The sequence below is a fragment of the Harpia harpyja genome, chromosome 1, assembly GCF_026419915.1.
Source record: "Harpia harpyja isolate bHarHar1 chromosome 1, bHarHar1 primary haplotype, whole genome shotgun sequence".
NCBI lineage: Eukaryota > Metazoa > Chordata > Aves > Accipitriformes > Accipitridae > Harpia > Harpia harpyja.
Genome location: NC_068940.1, coordinates 53,174,598 through 53,196,553, shown reverse-complemented (window position 1 = coordinate 53,196,553; position 21,956 = coordinate 53,174,598).

Here is a 21,956-nt window from a genome sequence, read left to right as displayed (position 1 = left end):
ACACCGCTCTGCCTTAAAATGGAGGGAGCAATTGCATTTTATCACCTGTTTGCAAAAAGTCATTATCAGAGACTAAAAAATTTACAGGCAGAACCTCTGGAGTCTGATGTCTTGACACACTGTGTTTTTATTGTTTGCTCTATAGCCCTGACGGAGGTGCCACATGTGAGGCTGACCATCCCTCTTTAATCAAAGGGTGGGAGAAGCAGTTGGTCAGAGACAGGCTGCGTGATCCAGGGATGGCTGTGGCAAACAGAGAATGAGAAAAGATACTGGGAGGAGATGTGAGTGTGGGTGCAGGGGAGATATGGCTTCCATGCTCACCTCCTGCGTGCCTCTTGAGTGCGGTCCTCGCACTGACCACGTGCTGTGCCTGCAGCTGAGGCTGGAGCCTCTGTCTTGCAAGCAAAGAAAATAACCGATTATCTGCTTTTCAGCAGTTTATGGGCCAAATGCCTGTCGTGGAAGCTTTGACTTCCATGGGCTTAAATTTGAAAGAGGTTCCAAGCAGTTTGTATCTTCTGTCATATTACACGTAACAGCCACCACGCATTTGGATCCTCATGGTCGTGGAGTCTGAAGGAATGACGTTAGTGCTGTCTGGCTAATCCAGGGCTCCTTTTGAACACCACCTATCTCAAAAGCTGAATTTTATTTATGTTTGCAGGGACTGGGCTGGGCTCAGCTTTGCCACTTTCTGGGGTAAGTGTTAATATTTTTTATCAAAAGTTGACTGACTAGCTGAAGGCCTCTTTTAACTTGTCAGGATTTACAACAAATATGTCACTAATAGGGATTTTTTTTTCTGCATTACCCCATATTTAATAGGGGGTGAATCCTTATTGCAGTACACATGCATAGTTAATAGCTTAATTTATGTTAAACATGTATTGCATTGTTAGCAAATAATGATGAGCTACATGGTGACTACCAATGGTTCTGTGCAACTAAGGATGTTACACATCCTTACCAGGGTTTAGGAAATGGAAATAAGCAAGCAACACAGTGTGTAGTTTTTAGGCAGCCATTGCCAGAAATGACTCCCCCAACAGACTAGGCTTCAACACTGTGCACAGGTTATATTTTCAAAGAGATCAGCTAGCCTATAGCTGCTCATGTTAAACACAGGCCAGTCTTATGCACAGAGGCTCAGTTCCAGCTCCTGTGGCCACTTCAGCATTTGCATTTCCTTTGCTCCCTGTGACCGTAACCATAGAACCTACTACAACACTTGGAAAAATATAATCTTTGGCATTTCATACTTTTTCTCCACCCATATGCATGTGCGCTTTTGCAGAAGCAAACAGAAAATCCACGTAACTCTGGTGTCCATAGCCAGGAAAAGCTATGACCGGAGAGAATAATAATAAAAAAGTAATAGTTATAGAGGCAAAAAGCATTAATTTGGGGAGTTACAGCTCCGCTTCTGGAAGCCAGTGCTGCAGTCTGCCAAGCTGCGTCATGCCATCCAAGGCAGAAACGAGTCAGGGGAACGTGCCCTGCACTAAGGTGCTTGAAACAGCACCCAAGCGGGGTTTCAGCACTGCACAGGGCTTGTACTGGCCATTACAGAAGAGATGAGTTTTAATGGAAAGAAACATAAATAGCTACTACGAATGGCCCGGGGCTAAATGGCTCACCCAGGCTATTTTGGCAAATACTTAGGAATGACAAATATATTCACCCATCAGGGCTGGCTCAGCAAATAGGCAGGATTAATGATAATGATTGCAGTGAATAATTCAACTGGATCTACTGGTAGTCTGAGAGTGAGTTGTACAGGCAGAGAAAATAAAGAAAATCAGATGGGTTGCTTGGGTGCTGGATGGCAGAGAAAGAAAGAGAAGGAGGCCTGTAATGGAGAAAAAACCTACACAACAGCTGGGCCACTCAGCTGGGATGCGAGACACAGATTCACCACGTTCCTGCTTGGAGCTGGGCAGAGTGGCGTTCGAACTGTGGAACTGCTCTGGGGCTCTTCCAGGCAAAACCACATGGAGAAGGAGAGCAAGTGAGACAACTCAGGCAAGACCAGGTGCAGGCAAGGACCTAAGGAAACTTTTGTAGACATGGATGCATTTCCATGGGAAGTCTCAATTTCTTTGAGTCAGACTTTTGAAAAGACAGACCATTTTGTCAAAAGGCCCTTGCCCAGCAGTTCAATGCCATCGCTTTTGCATTTCATCAAGCCCCTATAGCTGGTACCCTTATTTTGTCTGAATGGGCACAGCCTCAGCTGCACCGTGCCCAAATGTTTCCATACCCATTTCCCTTTCCAGCATCTCTGTCCCTTCTGGCCAAGAAGCTGCCACTGTGTTCCTAAAACTGCTCCTTGCAGCAGATTTAGCATTGGCAGCACATCCCTTTTTGCCCCATCCCTCTCTCCACGCTGTGGGGCTGGTTCATGCCACCAGTCTGGAAAGCCCTCCTTTCAGCTTCATCTTTTACTGCTGCTCAAGGAGCTTTTAGATTAATTTTGGTTAATCAGGCCCTTGCACTGCTGTTTCTGGATGCCTAAAATGTGAAAGACTCACAAAAAGATATGTAGGCCACCTCCCATGGTTTCTGCTTTTTCTTCTGGCATCACGTTTTGGGGATCTCCAGGTAGTGTGGCTGTGTAGGGCCCCTTTTAAAAAGGTTTCTGCCTGGAGAGGTTCAGGTCTCTTTTGCTTGCAGACACCTTCCTGGTGGGGTCTACTAGCTAATTGGGATAGATAATGAGGATGGCAGAATGGATTTATGAATGACCAGGTTACCGGTTATGTTACTTTAATCACAGGTCTGAGCCTTGTGTTGAGTGTAGGAGCTCGGCACTTCAGCATGGGCTGCTGCAAGCTTTAAAGATGAAGGTGGCAAACTGTGGCCATTCCCACCTGAGAAAGAGGAACGGGAATGGGAAGAGGGAGCAAGCTGCTCCTTCTTGTGCAGTGCTGTGGGTCTGCATCCACTGATGCTCTCTGCCAGGATGCCCAACCCGGCAGCTGGGGGAGGTTGGGGTGCTCTGCCTCTTTCCATTAAATATCAAGGGAGGAATCAATGCTGCTGAAACTGGCCTCTGAAGGATCCCTCCCAACCTCCCATATCAGAGGGGCTGCCGTGGTGCTTCGATTTTTCTCTAGCAGCACCCAGGAAAGGCAGTTCAGAGATCCTGGGGAGTGTATGAGTCCAAGTTGTTTTCCATCCCCTGCTGCTGGGGACGCAGCTTGGTGGGGACAGCGACAGAGTGAGGTGAACTCCGAGCCTAGGACATGTGGTGTCACTGCTGGAAGGGGCTGAAACCTGCTGGTCCTGGGGCTGAGCAGTCCTGGCGCAGGGGCAGCCAGCGCATAGAGCAATGCCTCTGTGCAGCGCAGGGGAACTGGGAATGAACTCTTGCAAAAATAATAATAATAATAATAACAACAACAACAACAACAACAATAATAATAATAATGATAATAAAATAGTCGCGCCTGTATTTCACATTTCTCTCTGCCCTTCCAGCAACCCTTCCTTGAAAAGTTTATGTCTACATTACAAGAAGCAGTTGCATTTTTAGGCAGCCAAGTCCTCTCCCCGCTGTTTTCCATAGCTGAGCTGGCCTTCGCATAGCCTCAGTGGTGCGGGGGCCTCTTGCGGACAGAGCAGTGTTTGTCTCCGAGGCATGTTGAACTTGGCAGGTACCGTAAGTCTAACTCCAATTTAAACTACCACCTTTCCGAAGGAAGAGACTCTGCAGTATGCAATGGCAGCTGCCACAAGGAAAATCTGCTTGCCTGGCTGGAAAACCCAAGCAGGGTCATTAACAGCAGTTTCTCCATCTTTTCACACAAATTTACTCCACTGCCTCGCAGACACTGACCTAGCTGCCATTTTCTTCCAATTGAAAGAGGCTAAACTGGGGCAGTTTGGTTGCAATCAACTCGAATAGAATATTGTGTGCTAAACCAGGCAGAAATACGACCTTAAAAAACATGGGCCAGGCTCACCCCTCCTCGCAACCAACCATCTGTGGTGCGTGTGGATCCGGGGTTGAGCCTGCTGTGCTCGTCGACAGTCAAATCCTTTCCTGTGGGTTCATTGCTTCCCATGAACTCCAGCAGAATCAATATCTGATGGCACATTTCTTTGGGGCCTGGTATAGGTGGGGTTTTTTACCCCTTTGGCTGGGACGAAGCACAAGTTGGCTGCAGATGAGGAGAAGGTTGGTGGTGGGTCTCCATAGGATGCAGGTCCTGTCCTGCTGGGTCTCAGTTAGCTTGCTGGTGGGAAAGGGGAAAGCTGGTCATCCTGCACTGGGAAGAAACATCTCTCTTTGGAGGGGCGGCTCTCAGGAGGAGCAACTCTGGTCAGAAGTCTCCTTGGGACACACGTCGTGTCTGTGGGCAGTGGGGAAGATGACGTGGAGCATTCTGGGGCACCAAAGCCTGCGTGTGAGCCACTGTGGAGTACAATTGTTCTCCATCGCCGTTTCCACCTCCTCATTAGGTTGCCATCAATAATACAGTGTTTCTAGTGCAGCTGAGAACGCAAAGGGTGGTCACATGGGAGCTGGCTCACGTCTTCTGGGAACACAGGGTCATTTGGGTTAATCTCAGCCTGCTGCATGCCTAGAGACCCCCTGGGAGAGCGAGGGCATCCCCTCCCCACTCTCTGCCCATGTGCGCTATTGTCACCTGCAAAGATGGCTTGTCCTGGGGCAAGGACAAGCCCCTTCTGAGGACTGGGCTGAAGCAATGGATGAGGGAGCCTGGTCTGTGCCACCAATTTTCCTGGTCCTCCACCAAAGCAGCAGTTCCCCCTCTGAAGTGCCAGGAGCCCCATTGCAGTGGGAGTGCTCTGGATGCTCTGGGTGAGGCAGACTGACCCAGAGAGTCAGGTCTCCCTGGGTACTTTGGGGCAGCATCCAGACCAGAGAAATGCAGCTAGGCTCCCTGCACTGCTTTTTCTAGTTTTTTGAACTTGCCCTTTTGGGAACAGCAGACACGCGGGGCAGAACAGGCTCCTAGGGAGCAAAGTTTAGTTTCCTACACTTGATCATTTAATGGTGTGAATTCAGAGGTTGATCTTTGCTCAGGCAGAGCGGAAATTTATTATACTTAATTTCTTAGGAAAGGAGGACTTGGGGGAAGGGAGAGCACAGGAGGGCCTGTCTGGCTCCTGGAGAGTTGAGCGTGCTGTAGTGCTGCTGCACTTTCAACAGGTACAGCCTAGGCTGGGGGCAGCAGCCAGAGAAAGTCAATGTTGATCTTTCTGTGACTCCTAAGATAACACTTTAGCTTGCAGGGATCTTCCCGTTTGTTTTTCTCTTTGCTTTTGTTTCTCTCCCAGAATGAAAGGGTGAATACAGGAGTGTTGATTGAACAGAAAGGTAAAAGATCAAAACCAGCCTGTATTACCAACTTTGTAGCAGGTGCCATGATGCAGAACCATCGGATGGGCATAGCTGGGGTTAGGGGAGGAAGGAGTGTTTTCTGAAATGCTTGTCTCCAGGCAGTCTAGACCCAAATTCAAATTTTCTAGTAAAATAAAAATTAAAAAAAACCCCTTTGACACTGGCAGTCTGCCTAAACATGTTTTTTATAAGAACTGTTAAGTTTTGGAACAGGACAGTGTCGTGGTTTAACCCCAGCCAGCAACTAAGCACCACGCAGCCGCTCACTCACTCCCCCCCACCCAGTGGGATGGGGGAGAAAATCAGGAAAAAAAGAATCAAAACCCGTGGGTTTAGATAAGAACGGTTTAATAGAACAGAAAAGAAGAAACTAATAATGATAATGATAACACTAATAAAATGACAACAGCAATAATGAAAGGATTGGAATGTACAAATGATGCGCAGTGCAATTGCTCACCACCCACCGATCGACACCCAGCTAGTCCCCGAGCGGCGATCCCCCGCCCCCCATTCCCCCCAGTTTATACACTAGATGTGACACCACATGGTATGGAATACCCCGTTGGCCACTTTGGGTCAACTGCCCTGACTGTGTCCCCTCCCAACTTCTTGTGCCTCTCCAGCTTTCTTGCTGGCTGGGCATGAGAAGCTGAAAAATCCTTGACATTAGTCTAAACACTACTGAGCAACAACTGAAAACATCAGTGTGTTATCAACATTCTTCGCATACTGAACTCAAAACATAGCACCGTACCAGCTACTAGGAAGACAATTAACTCTATCCCAGCTGAAACTAGGACAGACAGCAACTGTGATGGAGCAATAAACAAAATGTTAAAGTAAATGAGAATGACTGAGGTTGTCTTTGTGGTTGTATGCTGATGATGTTTTCCAGATCCAGTTACATTTTCGTGTTAGTGGCATGCTCCTCTCTCACCCTCTCCCTCTCTTTTTTTCTGTCTGCCCGCTTCCTATTTTCTATTTGCCCTCTTCCCAATCTATTCCTTCCACCATTGCTCTAAACCTTCATCCATCCCAACTTTTAGTGATGCCCAAAGGTCTTTGCAGTTCATGCAGTCCAAATATCTGTTTTGCAAAACCTCCAAGAGGTTTTCATGCCCTTCTCTGAGGCTGTGGTTTCTTTCCTCCATTCACTCTGCAGGCAGGAGACCACCGCTATCCCAAAGCATGACTAGATCCAGTAGACTAGATCCAGTCTAGGTTTAGCAATGCTCAGGTGCCATCAGTGGCGGTGTAGTGACTGTAAGTCAGAGCTCAAGGAGGGCTGCAAAACCTGTTAGTAATGTGAGCTAACACTTTGACAGTCAGGTCAAAGTGATTGCAGGCTGCCAGAGCTGCGATGCTCTCAGCACCGTGCCCGAAAGATTACCAGGCTGCACCTCTGGATTGGTAGGGAGACACATGATAGATTTACCTGCTGGTCCCTGTCCCAATCCAATATCGGGGAGGGTTCTTAAACAATCCCAAGAGTGAGATTAAGACATAAACGAGGTCAGATGCCGTACAACCTTACAAGTTTTATTTCCTATAACAACTGATAATAGCGATAGGACAGAGGGAAGAAGAAAGGAAAAAGAGGCAGACCTAAGCAAGAAAGCGGAAGAGAGATAGCAAGACTAGTTACCACCACCACGAAGCCAGCAGCGTCCCGTTGACTTGGTCTTGATGCGGGTGATGGAGGGTCCAAGTTCCAGGTTCCAGCCAAAGTCCCAGTCCCAAGCGCTGCAGGTTCTCTTCAGTTGCTTTTCAGGTGCTTTTTCAGGTTTTACAGTTCTTTCCAGTTTACAGTTTTTTGAGAGGGGAGTACGCAGTTCTTTTATTGTCCCGGTCCCCACAATTTCTCCGAAAAGTCCACCCCTTTCCATGGAGCTCATTATCATACGTGCCGCCCCGTGTTCCTCCATGGGCGCATGCCCAGGTGTTCTCGGTGGTTTCTTCACCTTGCTCGTGGGCAAGCACAGCTTGGTAGGCACTGCTAGCTTCAGGCAGATATGGTGGTTTCTTCAGGGACATTTTGTCTCCCTCAGCGCGTTCTCCCCCACAGCAACAGGATGTTGAGGCTGGCAAATGGTTGCTTTGCAGCAGCAATGTCGAGACAAACGTTTCCAGCTAACACAGTCCCCTTCCTATTTATTGAATGTTTGGTTATCACTTTCCATTACCCCACCCCACTGAACTTGAGCAGCAACTCTGAGTCTAGGGCAAGGGAGGGGGGGTCAATAAACCCACAAAGCACAGCAGTAGCACAGCAGTGATAGGACTCTCCAGTGAAAGGTGTGAAGCCTCTGTCTCCCTCATCGCATCTGGATGCCTTGTATGGTACTCAGAAGAAACGTTGCTAACACCAGCCCTTGTGCGTTGTCGTCTTGGATGTGTAGCAAGACCCTGTTATCAAGGTCTCTTCTTTTGGATGGCAACCAAGGCTCTGATGCACAAAATTAAAAATCCTGTAGCAGCTTATTTCCCATTAGGGGAAAAAGAAACCCCAATAGATCCATTGAATTAACCAGATGTGTTAATAATATAAAGTGTGGCTTGTCCTCTGTCTCATCCCTGTCTCAGTGTCCGCTTATGCTGTTTCCCTGCACTTTTGATTTCACGTGCCACAGCTGAAAACCATGTGCTTTTGTTTTTTTCATGTGCAGCCCACGCCGAAGTGCACTGGCAAAGCTGCTGGGGGTAGGCAGGGGGTCCTGGCAGCCGGCAGCTGGGCTCCTCTCGCTGCGGGGATGGGGGGGCAGCTTCAGGCTGGGCAGTGTGAGGAGCCCGGTTCTGCGCAAGCGATCCGCACTTCCATACGTAAGAGCATTGGAAGCCGTAGGATCAAACTCAACTTCGAGGATTAACACTCGGGAGTCTGCCATACTACATGCCTTCGAAATCGATGTGATTAGTCATGTTTTTGTTTGCCTTCTAGTTCTGAAGCTTTTTATGCCAGCACTTTTAAAGCTTTTTCTGAAACCAAGAGGAAGAAACATCATTTTCTCCATAGACATCTGAGCTTGTGTAAAGTTCTGGGGAGTCAGGACTTGGAGAGGAACACGAAGTATTGTCATACTTGCGGTGTAGTTGTGGCACCTTGCAACATTTGTCTCATTGCTTCCTCAGCAGCCTCTTCCAAACTCAGGGAGACAGAGGAGTGTTAGTTGAACTTTTAGAAAGAAACAATATTTCTTTCAGCTACAAAGTCTAAAACTTAAGTCTCCAAATTACTTAGTGAAGTTTTGTAGCAGAAGCTGGATTCAATACCAACCGAATGGTCCCCTAAAAGTCATGGCTCTGCCTTAGCGTATAGATGTGTTTCTACTTTCAGAGAGTAAATATTGCTCTATGGTGCTGCAGTTTGTGCTACTGGGGAGGCTGGCACTAATGCAAATATGCTGTGAAGCTATACGCTTCCTGCTCACTCTGAGCATCAAATTACTCCCACCTTGAAAAAGCTGGTTTCATCGTTATTTACAGAGCTGGTCTTACCAGCAATGTACTTCCCTGGAAACAAAGTTTCTTCCAAGAGTTAAAAATATGCATAACCCCATAAAGGGTTTAAAATATGTCCCAGTACCATTCAGTGAAAGCTGCTTAATTGGAACTCCCACACAGCACTTTGCAATTAACGGTGATGCTGCCGTTTAGACAAAATAAGGGAGAGAGTCTCAAAGTCAGAATACCAAATACAATAAATGTCCTGTCTGAAAACATGGTGCACAGCTACAGACACTGTCAGTTATCTTTCATCTCTGTGTCTCCTGATCACAAATGAGTCCTACTCTTCTCCCAGCCTATTTTTCGCGTGGGGCCCCTGTGCTATAGGGGAGCCTGGGGGCTGTGCAGATGAACTGCAGCACGTGTTCCTCTTCCCTGCACTGAGTGAGGGCTGTGAGATACTAAATGTATGCTAGCTATCTCCCAGGTATTCCTTGCTACACCATTTCAATCCTGGATTCACTGGGCATCTGCTTAAAGGCTTCTGAAAATGAAGATGCTGCTTTGGGCAGAGCGGAGGAGAGGACCGGCTGATGCAGAATCCCTGAGTCATGTCCCAAATTCCCCTCTGCAGCAAGGCTGCAGGATAACCTTGAGCTGCGCTCCTCTTGGCACAGAAAGTACAGCAGGATGCAGCCCTGAACTTCTGCGTGGGAACATCTGTGTGAGGACCACCCCTCAATGCTCCCCAGCTCAGGGCTAGGGAAAAGCCAGCTTCGTAATGTGGTGAGAACCAGCATCCTTCATTAAATCACAGAGGAACACAGCTGTAGGTAAGGACTTATCCTGTGGCAAATAAGGTTTTCCTCCCTCCCTAGTCCTCTAGTTCTCCCTTGTGTTCAGGCCTGCATTTCCTCACTGACCTTCGCGGAGTTTGCTTGGGATACGGATATTGGGGGTCAGTGCAAGTGGGGGGCAATAGTGCCTTTATTTCACTTCTTCACACGTAACTGGCTGATGAATGACATGAAAAAACAAAGACCTAAGGCATGTAGAATTATTAAAAATTATGAAGGGGGGGCATTTGATGCTGGTCACGCTACCCATATCCCAGCAACAGTGTGTTTTTAAGGTCCACTGCTGCTTTTCTGCAGGGCATGCTGGGCTATGGGAGGAGGGGGCCCAGCGTCACCTGGGCTTTGCTTTGTTTGCCCCAAACCCACCCCTAGATTAGACAGACCAGTAAAAAAAAAAAGAATCCCCAAACCCAAGGACAGGAATTTCCTTGTTGATGAGAACAGACTGGCTGCGCAATTCCTGGGGGCTTTCAGCAGACTAACCACAAATTTGCTGTGGAGCCTCATGCTCTGAGCAGTGTGGGTAGAAACTGCTCCCCTTTGATGTTGGACCTTGAACCCATTTCATTTTCAGTGTAACTGGCCTTGTTGCCATGGTTGTTATAGCTTGCAAAGGTGGTGAGTTTGCACCAAGAGAGGCTGGAAGCTGCCCCCCACCCTCTGTCTGACCACACCAAGGTTTGACGCTGGGGAGATGCATTTAGCTTGCACCAAAACAGCCCCACCACATTAAGCCATGCATATCATCCCATTGCTGCAGGATGGGGACAGCCTGGCTCCCCCACCACCTGCCCCTGCAAACCTCATTGCAGCTGCCGGGGTAGGAGTCTTGCAAGAAAGCCAAGTCCTTTGCCTAGCCACCACAGCTCTCATCCTACCAGGAAGGCTCTGTGTGCAGGACTGGTGATGATCAAAGGCCAGCTATGAGTCATCTCAATTCCAATGAATGATCATTAGTTGGGGGAAGAGGTAATTAGACTGGCTTCGCTATCTTGCTGTTATGCTGGGGGAGTAGTGGGGTGGTATTGCTGCCATTGAAGAACTTTGTTTGTTAAGAGTGACTCATTGGGTATGCGTCACAAATTACACACGGGAAAAACTACCAGTGCTCCCTGTTGGCAGTTGAAAGTCCAGTGCCATGTGCCCAGAGGATCCTGGCAGCTGGCTGATAATGATAGCATCACCTGGTAAGCCTTCCCTTCCCTTTCATCTCACCTAGAGGGAAACTATCAAAGTCAGGTCTGCTCTTGCCACCAGTAACTCCATGGGCTACATACCTGCCCCACTGCAGAAGCTGAAGGGGAAATGGCTTTTGACAAAACTAGCAGAGAATCAGAAGAACCAGATGCAGAGCCCTGGTATCCCGGGCTGCAAGATCCTTCAAGGACTTTGTAGCCCTTGAGAAGCAATTTAACCTGCTGATCCGGGTCAAAGCTTCATGACCACTCTGTTTCAATAATAAGCTACAGTGAAGTTTGATTGCAAAGCCAAGACATTTGCAGTATCCAAAATCTGTCCCCAGATCTGAATTTCACTGTTGAGTTGGCCCATCTTTTGGTTTAAAAAGAGATTGAGTGAACTTTTATTCTTATTTGACTGATTTTTATCCTATGGACTTGCAAATAGCAGTTGAACCAGGTCTTCTTAATAAACTTTTTAAAGATACATTTCCTAATGTTTCTGCTTCCAGAACAGCCTGAGGTTTGGAAAGACAGAGGCAATCAACAGTAAAAGGAGACAAAATAATTGCTTGGATCTTTACATTCTTTTTGCACTTTGAAACCTAATTTTAGATTGCAGCTGAGGCTTAAGGTTTTTTCTTAATTTGCCCAAAGTGTTTTTCTTTCTTCCACTAGAACAAACCCAGTCAAACCATATTTGCCCTCCAAAACTTAGTTCTGAGAAGTGCCCAGCGCAGAGTTTCTCAGTTCAACGAATGTAAACACTGGGAAGATTACTTATTTCCTTTCTGCGTGTTCTTTTGAGTTGGAATTTGATTACAGCACTTGAAGAATATCCTCTTACTGTATAAAACCACAGTTATGGAGACCTGATCCTCACCCTCACTTTGGTGGAGGAGTGCTGCTAAGGTGTGTAGCTGTAAAGCACGTGTGTCACGTCTTCTGCTGGGATACTGTGCTCGGAGTCTGTTGGGATTGCTCTGTGGTGTCTGCTTTGAGATGGTGGATCCTGGGCTGGATATTTCTGCTTGTTCATGAAAACAGCCCTTGAGTAGTCTCAGACATCCTGAGTGGGTAATGAATGGCTTGATCCTGAAAAGATGCTGAGAGCTGCAGCACAGCCCAGGGTGGTAGATCTCTGCTGCCCACCCCAGTGACCCCAAAGCAGAACCACATTTCCCGTGAAGGTTCTCATCGCCTCCGGCTCAGTCTGTGCCTCCCGGCTAACATGCAGCCACTGCTTTCCCGCACAGGGACACCCGGACCTGCACCCAGGCAGTATCCAGCTTAGCAATATCCAGCTGGTCCACTGAAGGTGCCATTCAGAGCCACCACAGCCGTCGGGTGTGCCTGGCAACTGCAGACGGTGCCGCGATCGCTGCTGGAGCTGGGTGAATTAAAGCTCCCTGTTTGCTGAACACATGCAAACACATCTCTCTCTCAGACACACACGTGCAAAGCTAGGAAAAAAAAGGGGGCCAGAACTGCAGAGTGTAATGTCATGATTATCCACTGGAAAAAGCTCAATACCTGACCTGCCCAAATTCTTCCATTCTGGTCTCAATGTTCAAGAAAGAGACTGGTGAAACCAGGTGGGCATTTTTCCAGGAGGTTTTGGAAGAAGAGAGACAATGGTTTGGCTGCAGGCTGGTAGGACACTAGGGAAGATCACGGCATGCCGTGCAATACCAGCGCTGTTTTGGGTTAAACCCTGTTCTATTTTCCAGCCTCAAAGAGTTCCCTGGGTTTGAGCTGCACCTTCCTGAAGTGCACACCCCACTCCCAGTTACTGGGGAAGCTGCAGACCGTACAGTGTGCCTGGCAGAGGACTGCCTTACCCAAGCTGGGTTGGCAGTTGGTGAGCTCTCCGGGGCACCGACAGCCTTGCACCACGGACCGGGCACTGTGCAGACACACTGGAACTCTAGTGTCTTCTGGTCAGAGCCCCTGGGTGTTTCTGTGACTCAGTGGGGAATCCTGTCCTGTTTTCTATCTATCTCCAGAATAAAAGCTCATTTTGCTTTTCCCTCCCCCAGCAGTCTGGGTGGCTTTGTTTAGAAGGAATTATACAACTAAAGAAGGCCAAATCTTGAACTGATCTGTGGGCACGGCTGCACTGCGGGTGACATGTGGACAGGCATATCTCTGGGAGGCTAATCTCCCGAGCATGGAAAACAATACGAGGGCAGATGTAGCCGCAGGGCTATGGAGCGAACTGTCAGAGGGACACGCAGAACCAGGGACACACACTGCGTTTTCCAGCTGGTGGGAAGCCCATGCCATGCTGCTGGTATCTCTGTTGACGAAACCATGGCTCAGCCAGATGTCCCTTGTTTTGCTGTGAAGATCTCTCTCTCACGGAGGAAACTCTCTTCTCCCTTCCTTTTTCTTTCACTGCTTTCAAGCCCAGTTCACTAAACCACCCCTGTATCCTCCGCTGGTCAGGTCCCTCTTTTCTGAATTCATGCCAACAGCAAATCTGGGTGGACAGTAGCTAATTCTAAGTAAGCAGAACTGTTCACATCCATAGTGTCAACACCTGGCACCTGCAAGGACCACTGCTCTGATGGGGCCACCACTGCAGAGAGCAGGATGAGGTGCCCCGGTCACTGTCCCACATGGGGTGCAGAGCAAAGGCAGCCTCTTGGGTGGGAGGGGAAGGGGAGATTGGATGCTGCCATGTGTTTTCTGCTAACATCTTGCTGAAAGCTGAATCAGATGTTGGAATTAAAATCACTTCTTCACACCCTTTCATTTTTGCAGCCAGGTTTGCCAGGTTTTTTGTGAAGCCACAAAAGGCAATTAGGGAAGGCAAGGCCAGATCCTGAGCTGGGTACTGCGAGTTACACCAGATCGCCCCGCCGATTTTCTGGCCCATAGCTTTCAGTCAAGCCGGCTGCAAGTACAGCAGACACAAAGTCTGAGTATGCAGAGGGTGCCACTGCAGATCCCCACCAAAATCAGTGGAAATCTTGCTGTCGGAACCAGGACCAGGATTTCACTGAACTTACTCAAAAGATAAAGTTGGTAGTGACAAGGGGAATGGTGTGAACCTAAACTTTCTTGCATTTTTAAGATTGCAGGTTTAGTCTTCCTCTAATCCTTTCTGAAGATTTCTTATCAAGTGTTTCTTTTCCCCTGCCACTAAGCTGCTGCTGCTGGCTGCCAGGGGGGACTGTCAGTCTGTCCCACACCTTTGCCAGGCTTCACATAGTTTCTCTGTCAGGGAGAAGGGAATGGTGATGGAGAGCAGCCTGATCAATAAGTCATCCAGGATCCCTTCCTATGGGCGGATCATTGCTGTCCAAAGCAAACTAAACTCACTGGCAGACAGACACTTCATCTTTGGGGTCTCCTGCAGCCTCAGTGAGCCAGAATTAAATGTCTCCTCTCCCTGCTTCTTTCCCCGACCGTGTAAGACCAGAATGGAGAAACAAGTGGGGTCCAGCTGCCTTGAAGTCTTAAAATGTTTCAGATGGGCTCCGGGGAGAGAGGAGGTCCACAGCAGAGCTGGGTCCTGAAGAGATACAGGATATTTATCATGGTCCAATTTTCTTTGCTTGCCAACTGCAGTTTTTTGCGTTGGTACAGAAGGAAAATTAAAAAACCACTAGTAAGTTGGAGTTTTACACCAATTGTTATACCATTATCATGATGATAAGTGACTATAAAGTACATAAAGGGTCTAGAAACTCAGCTTGTCTTTTTTAGCAAGTTGCTTTTTTAAGTAGAGTTACTTTTATGTTAGCTTGGCACTGCCTGACATACTGCATTATTTTTAATAAGCCAGAAATCTGCTCCAAGATTGTTGTGGCTCAAGAATTAATAAGATAATGTTTCCATTTGGGGAAATCCCCTGAAAACAGAATATAAAAAAGCCTAAAAGCCACCAGTCTGATTTTCAGGGATCCTTATTGCCCAGGGCTCCCATCACTCAGTGAGACTGGAAGCAGCACAGTGTCTCCCAGATGTCAGGTCAACAGTGCTGAGGGGTTTTACTGGTGCGGATGGGAGGAGACCCTGGCTCATAAAATGAGGCAGAGTTTGCCCCAGAAATTCCCATTTCTTTATTACTTTATTATTTCTTTATTACTAACCCTTATACTAGAAAAGCCATTTATCTGTTTCTCCGAAGAGGCAGCCATAGAGACCTAAACCTTCAGAGACTGGGAGGGGAATTTATTAATAACAAGGGAAGACTGCAGGTGTAAGATGTTTGTCATGCTAACACCTGAACAAACATATCACTGTGCCCTTGCTTATCTCCTTCCTACTCACTGCCTTTATTGAGTCCAGTGTCCTGCTAACTGCAGACATATTAATCAGGCAGTTAGACTGAAGTCACTGTCTCTGTACTGCTTATCTAGACCATATAAATGTGTCATTATATAGATCAGGGCCGGGCCAAAGGGGTTTTTCATACCTTTGTGATGACCAAGCTGCTCAGTACTTCCTGTTTCCATGAATTCCCTGTGCCTCAGAGGCAAAGCCAGCCTCCTCAGTGACTGCAGCAAAGTCCTCTCTTGTCCCACCTATATAAATAAGTATATATAAGTATATAGTATTTTTCTCCTATTCTACTTTTATGTCATCATTTGCAGCCTTTTCCCCACAAATGTCCATTTTCTCTTTTGAAAACCAGACCGATGAAGCAAGGTCTCTTTTTGACGCCATACCTTTTGCAGCCCATAGTAGCATTAGGGGCAAATATCTCTCAGTAATTTCTGCTGCTATGCATTTGTTAGCCCTTGGTTTGTTACTGGCTTTCCCATCCTTTGCCCACTTCCCAGAGTTTTGCTATGAAGAGGTTGATGTACTGAGATGTACTGAGCATCTCCCTGTGTGAAGGGAGTGTAATCCTGTTCTCACATGTACTTTGAACCCCAAATCTCTCCATTTCCTTTTCCCTTTTTACATTTTTGATGGCAGTAGATAAAGCTGTATGCAGACAAGAGCTTTGAGAGTGTCACTGCCTGCCTGGTGTGCTAAAAGCAGCATCTTTAGTGGACATTCAAAACACAAGATGCTTCTGTGATAAAATGAGTGGCGGGCACCATGGCAGCAGCATACTGCTGGGCTCTAGCTGGGTTTCCTAGTCCCCAGCTAGCAGAGTACCTCTGGAGAAGCTGCCCTGGTTTTCCGTCACCTCCTTTTTCTGTTCCTTGTTCCGTTTCTGGTTCATTAAAATTAGAGGTGGACTAAAGGTATGTCCTGGGAACTGAATGTCCTCATCCTTTGGCCATCTCTGAGTCACAGCTGAATGCAGGAGTAAATGTCACAGCTGAGTAAAGGGGATGGGGTCACAAATCAATGCAGCAAGTGTCTTACTTTTTATAAACAGCCAAGAGAAACACAGCCAAATGCTCACAGCTTAATGCATGGATTAGTACTCATGTACAACATATACATGGTTATAATATTGATAATAAAGATAAATATGTTTACCCGTTCTGTAAATCTCCATAAATCCTTCTTCTTCTTTTGCATGTAATACAATTCTCCAAAGGCTCGAAAATGTGCGTGGTGAGTCTCTAATGCACATTTTATTTGCTGATTTCCCATGGCTCCGTATAGACATTTTAACTTCAACAGAACATCTCAGCAGGAACTTTCTTATCAGGATTTCTGAGACTCACAACCATATTCAGAACATCTAGTAGAAAGATTCCTAAGTCTCTGGAGACATCCCCACTTAAAACCATATTTGCTTTCCTGGCAGTTTCCTCTGAGAGCCTTTGAATGTGGGGAACAGTGCCATGAGTGTTAAGCTTTTCTCTCCCCATCGCTACAACTCCAGCGGGCGTCAAGTCTCGTGTGCTTGTACTCGCCATGTACATGCCGGGGAATCTGGTGTGCTGCGAAAATAACTGAGATGATTATGACAAAATGTTCCCTCCACCTTTTGTACCAGGAACCTCTTCTGCCATAGGAAATGTTTGTGTTTCTGAAAATGGCTTAGTGGTAATCTTGCTGCAAACTGCTCTCTTAAAGGAGCCTCTCCTGTTCGCAGCACCCTGTGCTGTCAGAGGGAGTGCACTGAAACAGATGGCATCGTGTCTGGCAAATTTTGTGGTGCTAATTTCTACCACAACAGTGATTTTCTTCAAGTGGCTTGCTGGGATAAAATAGGATGAGAATGTAGCACAGAAGCTGTTAAATATAAAGGAAAGATCTGTCCTTGCTGCGGATATGATGTGGGCTCCTTGCTCCTTGGTGTTGCTTTCTCCTCCATAAGAGGAAATCTGATGGTCCCTTACCGTGGTGACTGTCATTCCAGGCAGTCCATGAAGGCTACAGGTGTATGCAGTACGTCACGTTGTATGTACGATAGATAGCCCCCAAATGAGTGGAGACCCAGAACATGCTCGGGAACTGCTAATGGCTCCATAAACTTTGAGAACATAACTCTGAGTGGCTGTAAGTGACAGGCAGGTCCCCAGAGTGATTTTGGTCATGTATTCACTCCAACGCAATGTGTACAATAACTGGTTTTGCTTGTTTGTGTAATAAACCCCTCTCAGAGGTTTTTGCCTTTTAAGTTCCCCTTTGAGTGGCATTTATGAAGGGTGAGATTGTCACTGTCCCTGAGAGAGGGTGATGCTGTCACTACTTCTCTAATGGCTGTGCACTGAAAGCAGGTTTTAATGCCTTCAGAGCAAAGATCTCTTTGTAAGCAGGACACCACGTAGCTTCCGAAACACCAAGTCAAGCAAATCTTAGTTTCCTTCGCAGCTGAGGCAGGGTGATAGAGGGAAACCCTGCACCAGTTTCAGTGAGAGTCAAGCACCAGCACCCAGCCCTCGCAGGCGCCTGTGGAACGGAACTTGGGTTTCTGACCCCAAAGCCTCCATCACTCAAGTAGGAAATCCTTCCCTTCAGGTAGGTGTCTTCTTGTGCTTTCAGCTCTGCGATTTGCATGAAAAGATCTCACCCTGCTGTCAAAGCAGCAAAGCCCTCACACTTTATACTCTGCCACAAACTAGTAAATATGAAATATATTCAAATGCAGAAGGCATTCTGTTGCCTCCTTGCAGAAGCTGATCAATATCTTCTCTCTCAGCTAGTGTTGCCTCAGTTAGCAGCAGACAAGCTGTTGGGTTTAGGCTTCCTGGGCTGACTTTATTTTTAGCTGGGAGTGGCATTTTTCCTCTGGAAGCTTTCCCTGCTTCACATCATGCAATGAAAGCTGCTTGCTGGCATGACACTTTCTCCTCCTTGCTACTATTTTCCCTCTGCTGACTTTGTAGCCTTCAAAACATCAGTTTGCTTATTAAATTATCATGCTGCCCACAGTGAGAGAGAAAAATGACTTAGTGCACAGCTTGCAGCCGAGCATCGCGTCGGGCACCTGCCTGCAAAGGGGCTGACTGGCACCGGGGAGGTGGGCAGCGGGCGCTGGGGACAGGCAGGGCAGGGTCTGTGCGGGGGCTGGCACTGTGGGTTTGCCCACCAGCACCGGGGACCCCTCTCTGTGCCAGGCCAGACGTCTTCCAGTTCAGGTCTGCTGGAGGGAGGCGAAGGTGGACTACGCATGGCTGCAGGCGAAGCATTTCTTTGTTGAATTCACGGGAGAAAAAAACCCAAGGGTTGCTCCTCGTCTGCCTGAGGATCTGGAAGTGCAGTGCAGTCGGCTCTGGTGAGAACTCAGCTGGGTCCTGACAAAGGCAGCATGAGGATGTGCTGGGAGAGACCCCCCCTGGCATCTCTACCACGTGGCTGGGATTTCGGCCAAAGTCCTCAGTGGGAGATGGAGCAGACCCCAGAGCCTGAGCTGATGGAGACAGGAGAGAATAATGGCATTGTCTCATGTGGTTTGCTCTCCATGTTGAGACCACGTGCGTTCTCCAGCAGGGCTCATGCTGTTTTCTGTCACTCCTTGGCTAGAGAGTTTGCCACAGGCTCCACCTCTTGCAATGAGTCATGGTTCAAAATGTACACGTCTATTAAAAAAAAAAAGGGGGGGGGAACATTAAGTCATGAAGGTTATGAAGAAATATTTAACAGTGTGAGGCAGTGCGCACCATTTCAACATCAAATAAATCTTTAGAGAGCCCTGAAAATCTGTAAGAAAGAGGTGGATGAACTCACCTCCATCTCTTAAACCTAATGACAGTTTATATCTCTATGGTGAAATGATTTGTGCACTGACCCATCGGTTCTAAAATGCACGTCCTTCAATCTCAAACCTCCTCCCTGCCCTTAAGAGCTGTATCTCCAAACCTTCCCTGCATAGCCACCAAAATGTCCAGCATCCACCTCTGTGATACAATTATGCGCAGTAAATATTAGCACAAAGGAGTACTGAATACCCAGCTGCTGGGCAGAATTAATGCAGTTCATGCCTTGTCTGCAGTCCAAGCATGTTTCCTGACAAAGCAATGATAACATCCTGAGCAGGCAGGTAATAGCAGGCTTCATACTGAAAAGATGCACAGATGATCCTTTGTCCCTCCCTCCAAACCCTTCCAAATTAGATGCGCAAAACTGGCTGCTGCTGCTGCTGCCTTCTGGAGGAGTATGCTGCAAGACCGAGAGCCTCGGCAAGCAGAGTATAAATTGTCTGTGATATTCGAGCCTGTTTGAACTTTGCACTTTCCTTCCCTCACTAGATAACATTATCGAAATCCCAGCGTTAAAGACCTGCAAGGTTGTAATGCAAAGCTGTAGGGAAAAAATTCTGCACGTCCCTGACAGTCTCTTCTGCTAGGAAGATCTCCAGCTTGGGTCTGCGAACACATGAGCCTGTGTGCCTGTGTGTTTTAAAATCTCTCCATAGTTGTGGCCAGATAAGCTCCTAGGTCCATACTGTTTCCTGCTCCTACTATAGTGCGTGCATGCACATTGGGGTTTTTCTTTATTATTTGCTTATGTGAAATGCACACTCATGAGCCTGAGCTTCCTTTTCAGCTCAGCTCTTCCTAGAGGAGTCTTTAGTCCTGTTATGTCTCTCTAAGACTCATAATCCTTTAGTATTTAGAACAGTAAGAACTGCCTTCTCTGGCACATTGGATGAATCAATGTAATGGTTCTTAATCTCCATGTCAGCGGGCAAGGTACCCAACCACGCTGGTGAAATGGCAGTCACCAAACATGCGAGACACGATGGATTCAGCTATGGTTGTATTTTAGCATCTGTGACAACAGATGTTGCAGGTTAACAAACTCTCTGGCCTGGGCATTTGACTCGGGAAGGACCACTGGAGAGGAAAATTTATTTCCTTTTGTAGTTTTCACGAGCTCACCATTAATTTCCCTTTGTCCTAGTGTCACCGATACTCTTGTCACTTCCTGTGTCACTGATATTCCCAGAGTACTCTGAGAAACACGTGATATTGTGCAAGCACATACTCCTGCTGATTATCCAGACCATGGGCAGCACAAAACATCCAGCCTGCTGCTGTTTGTTGTATTGCTCCTGAGGGGAGAAAAAAGCCCTGCTATACATCATCCACCCCAAAATAATAATAATAATAATAATAATAATAATAATAATAATAATAATAATAATAATAATAAATTAAAATGGTATTAATTTAGCAGCACACCCCATTAGGAGTAAATGCATGCTCTTAGAGGGCTCCATGCTAGAGTATAAATGCCTCATTAATATTGGATATATCAACCTGGGAGCAGGAGCAAAGTCAGAGAGAACAGTGACTGGCAGTACAATGAGTCCACCAGACCCCATGCAGCGACGTTTCCTTTAGTTGCTCAGCCTGCATTCAGATACAGCCTGCTCTCCAAAGACACCATCTGTGCAGGTTTCCAGTGCCTGGGTTCTACCTCTGCAGCACAGCCCTGGCTGGATTCCCTGGGCTTTTCAGGCCTTTTTGACGAGGGAAAGCAGCTGTGGGCAGGCTGGGTACAAGCCAGACCCCGGCTGACCTTGAAACTGCCTCCCACAAGCTATAAATATTGCTTTCTTCTAGGTATGCTGCAGGAAGAGTTGCCCGTTAAGAAACAGCAATTCCTTGGTCTCCGGCTCTTCTGATCTCCAGAAGTAACTGCCGGGAAACTTGTAATACTGTGCTATGAGCCAAGCCTGACAAGAGGACTGTGCCGCTTTGAGGTTTTTTGTCCCAGCACAGAGCTGTGGTAATTCACCCATCTCAGTGCTGCCATTTAATGGCACCTTTTTCAAAGAAGAATAGGAGTTGTCGGAGGGGCAGAGGTGGATAAAGGTCACCCAAGTGGGGCTGGCTCCAGCGAGCACTGTGGGGAGGACAAACCTGTGGAGGGAGCAGAGGTGCTAGATGTCCCAAGTGCAGTCCTTGCTCCCTTCTTGCTCCTCCTGGGTAGTGGGGAGCAGAGTCCTTCGCTCTCCTGCCCAGGGGTTGTACACTAGAGATGCCTTCACCCAGCATTCTTCTGGAAGGACTCAGATGGTGGCAATGGAGGAGATACTGAGATATTGGCAGCTGTTTTTAAAAGCTCTTTCCTTCCAGCACCTGGAGAAATACTTTGCACAGGTCCTATTTCTTTCTTGGGCTCAACTCAAACTTGTACACTTCAGCTTCCTCTGCTCTGGGGTCTCCAAGTTCATTAGTCCACTCTGTGCTGAATGAAGCATATGGGACTATTTCACCCTGTTTCTCCCTACATGCCTTGATCTTTCAGGAGGAAGAATTAGTGGGAATCTCCTTCAGGATGGGTAAATTATGATGCATCTGCATTCAGTTGTTCCAGCTCTCAGACAGGGCACAGAAACATGGACTGCTCAAGGATAAGCACACGTCTGGGACATCTGGCCTGCAGCAGTGATAAATTACCATACAAGCAGTGATGGTTCATGTGGGTGCTCACAGAGTCTAGACACCACTAGCGCCAGTAGGGCTTTCCCACTGGGGTGTGGGGTCTGCTCTGCCCAGACCCTGGGCAGTCACGTTTTCTGCCACAGGGGAGCTCTTCCTGGGCATTGCCACTGCACTTGGCCATGGTCCTCCCCTTGTAGCAAGGCCTCTGAAGGAGAATCGCTATTCCTTGCAAGAAGATTGGCCCCATATGAATATATAACAGGTTACATTTCCTTCTTGAATCTGATATGCCTATCATAACTAAACTTCTGTTGTATATAAATGGGAAAGTTTTAGTGGAAAA